We start from the raw sequence: 4,061 nt of genomic DNA, 5'->3' as shown, positions 1-4,061 counted from the left end.
TATTTTTTACCAAATCAAACTCTCCCCAAAGTGCCGAGACATCATCCTCGGCAGATGTGACTACATCAACAGGTTGAGCATCACATTGAGAGGATAAGGATCGTTGTCTTCTATGTAAAGAAGCTCCTTCATCACTAGCTTCTTCATCATCATCGATCATCACAATGTTGATGACCGGCCCGGAAGGAGGACCATTCATCATCGCCACCAGGGATGATTCGGGAGCATCAACCTTTGCCCTCTTTATCTTTTCCCCCTCCACAGAGAAACGCCTTCTTTTCGGTTGTGTGCTCTCTAGTCGGGGGCTCTATAAAGACACGTTTGTGCCCGAAGCGGACCCGAAGGCACCAGTTCAAATAAGTGCCTCTTGAAGCAGCCTCGCCGCGTCAGCAGGGTCAGCCAAAGCTTCCTCCTCGGGGACCTCAACTGAGCCCGCAGGTAAACCTAATTTCATGAATCTTGAACGAATCAAAAGGGATTATAGTAATTCCCGACAAAAGAGTATTTTCACCAACTTCCCAGTAACACAAAGTTATGTCACCGAAAAGCAGGGGGACTATCTGTATTGGGTAAAATATGTTACAACACGTGGCCATCAAAGAAGGGGACACATGGAACCAAAATCTGGGAGGACGGAAAACCGGGCACAGCTACCCCATATGTCACCGAGAAAGGCAAGTTCATAAAGGCATTAAGCATGTTGTGCCCGGTAGCATTTAATTAAAAATATTCCGTAGCATTAAAGAGTAACGGTTCGTTATAGAGATTTGGGCATTTATGTTTACCTTTACATTTCCATTATTACTCTTCAATAATTGTCATTAGTGGTGGGCCCAACCATTAAATAATAGGCTCAAGAATCATTGTAAGGACACGATTTTCTGGACATCAAAGAATATATTCTAACATAGCATTTTGATACTATTTTTCTCTCTAGCTTGTTGATATAATCATCATTGTGCCCGGAGACTCTGTTCTCGGGCTCATCAGATGTATAGTTCCATATGCATTTTGAGCTAAGGATTTTGCATCCAAACAGTTTTAATTCATCATTCCTTTGGATCAGATTAATCCATTTGTGTAGAAACCACGAACAAATTCAACTGTACCAATTTTCGGGTAAACAACTTTTCATTTTTCACGAATGATATGTTGCATCACTACTTAGCCCTTTTTTAAAATATTTTTGGTGTAATAGCAAATCGATCGTCGACTGGAACACATTTTAATATGATCAGATTTTAAAACTCAAACTACAAGCAGATACCATCGTACTCCAAAGTCCATATGCTAATCTACGAATTAGAGTCGAACTACCAAACTATAATTAATTAAGTATGGAATATATTAAGCAAGAGAAAGATTCAAAGAAACTGCCACATTTCTTCTCTCCAACTCAACTACAATATCACAATTGTGACGACTAGTCTTGGTCTACCGCAAATGAAATGGCTTACTCGTGTAATTTTATATATGTATATATAGTGCAATAAGAAAATATAATTATATACTTTTAGAACTGTTAAAGGTGCCAAATGTCTAGTGTGGAGAATTTTCAACTTGTTTCCAAGCTCATATCTGGTACAATCTTATAAACTTCTTCAACAAACTTCTATAGAAATTATCTGTTGCTATAAAAGCATGATCACAAAGAGATTTGAGCTGAGTACCAATTGAGAAGTTATCACAACATGAAACCATATGCTATTGCACTCATACTCTTTGGCTCTAATATAGCCTTATTTTTTATTATGATTTGGCTTTGCAACGTTTTCCGAAAGATAACAAGCCACCATGTAACTGCTGGTTCTTCGCCTCCTCCTCCTCCTCATTTACAAGTGAACCGTGATGCTGAAAAGGGTGGAAATACACCCAAGAACACAACAAGAGCTGCTGTTATCACTAGTGCTTACAGTAGTAGTGGTGGTGGTGGCGGCGGTGGAGGGATTAGCAGCAGCAGTGGCGGTGGAGGTGGTGGCTGTGGAGGTGGTGGCTGTGGAGGTGGTGGTTGTGGTGGCGGTGGTGGTGGATGCTGAGACGCTAGAGATTAAAAAGAGAGAATTATCTTCTTTGTCTGTCTTCTGCTGTGGCCTCTGGCTACTTTTAGTGTATCATGAGATAGGAAAAATGAATGTGTTATATACATTGATAGAGTGAAATTTATTTGTAACATAAGTATTGTAAATATTTTTTACAATTTAAGTGCATAGAGTTAATTAAATTACTTTTCAAGACAAGTTTAATGGGTAATTTATGCCTTTTTTCTATAAAGAACCATGATTTCTATGAATGTCTGCACGTATTTCCATCCTATAAAACATGTACGTAAAAATCGTGTCAATGCTGACCATTAGAAAATGAAAACAATCTCAGTAAAAAAAACAAAAAACTAAATGGTATTACATGTGACCCGGAGGTCACGGGTTCGAGCGGTGGAAACAGCCTCTTGCAGAAATGCAGGGTAAGGCTGCGAACAATAGACCACTGTGGTCCGGCCCTTCCTCGAACCCCGTGCATAGCGGGAGCTTAGGGTACCGAGCTGCTCTTGCTAACTGGTATTACATGGTACTTAGTAGAGTTAACCACTTGAAAGCCAAGATTTTCTTTGTAGCTCGGCATTGCTTACTCATTTAGAGACTTGTGAAATGCAACATTCACAGAAAGGAAGAAATAATTAGTTAGCTTTGATCCATTAATTACTACATCAATAAGACTGATCACCTCAAATATTGGATGGTTGAATCTGATAAATATATTGGATACTAATTAAACTCAATCCTTTTTTCAGGATCTTGATGTTGAAACAAGTAGTTCAATGTCTTTGTTAACCTCAAACATACTTCAGCAAGGTAAATAGCAATCACAAAACTGATGGTCCCTCTGTTATTTCTGCTTCGCTGCCTATTGATGTTGGGTATATTTACATAATTTTGGGTTGTTTGTCTAACCAAGTAATTACTTAGTCAACATGGGATTGGACGTAATTGAAGGGAAGAAATTAATAAACTCTCTAATTCTCAAGGGAGATGTGAGAATTGGTGATAATTATATGGAGTAATTACAAAGTAATACTTTTCCAATCACTTTTATTCTTCTCTTTCAAAAGTAAATTATGGAGGATGACTAGAAAGATTCAAAGAAATTGCCACATTTCTTCTCTTCCACTCAACTACAATGTCACAATTGTGACGATTTAAAATATATAAGGCCTTGGTCTTGCCTCTATTTATATTTCTTGTGTGAAAAGAAAAAATAAATTGATACTTATAAGACTTCAAAGGGAGCCAAAAGTCTACTGTAGAGAACTTCCATCTAGTTTCCAAGCTCTAATTTGGTAGAAAATTGGAAGTTGCACTGCCTTGGTTACGCTATCTGATGCTATAAAAGCAAGACGTTTTTAGTTTGAGTACAATTCAAGAAGTTATTGTAAGATGAAAGCATATGCTATTGCACTCATAGTTTGTGGCTCCGTAGCAGCTCTAGTTTTAATTTTGTGTTGTCTTTGCAATGGTAGGCGAAAGAAAAAGAGCCAACCAGGGACTCGGAATGTGACTGGTTTTGCTCCTCCTCCTCCGCCTTTAAAAGCGAACCGCGATGTCGAAAAGGGTGAAATCACACCCAAAAACACAGCAATTACGAAAGATGGTGGAATGGTTATTTTAGGAGCTACTGCTGCAACTGTTGCCACGGCTGCTGTTATAACTAGTGCTTACAGTGGTGGTGACGGCGGTGGAGGGATGAGTAGCTCAGGCGGAGGTGGTGGTGGTGGCTGTGGCGGCGGAGGTGGCGGCTGTGGAGGTGGATGTGGAGGCTGTGGAGGTTAAAAAGAATTAAACTACCTTCTTTGTCTGTCTTCTACTGTGGCTACTTTTTATGTATAAGTTGGATATATGTTAAATAATGATTCTATGTACCATGAGATTGGAAAATTGGATTTAAATAAACAACCATGATTTCTATAAAAAATATATGTACTTAAGATCGTGACAATGCTGATCACTTACAAGAAATCAACCTCAGCTCAAGAAGATGAGTAATTGGTGTTACATGGCACCATAACA

The sequence above is a fragment of the Nicotiana tomentosiformis genome, chromosome 1 (assembly GCF_000390325.3).
Source record: "Nicotiana tomentosiformis chromosome 1, ASM39032v3, whole genome shotgun sequence".
In the NCBI taxonomy this organism is placed as follows: domain Eukaryota; kingdom Viridiplantae; phylum Streptophyta; class Magnoliopsida; order Solanales; family Solanaceae; genus Nicotiana; species Nicotiana tomentosiformis.
This window is presented reverse-complemented; position numbering follows the sequence as displayed.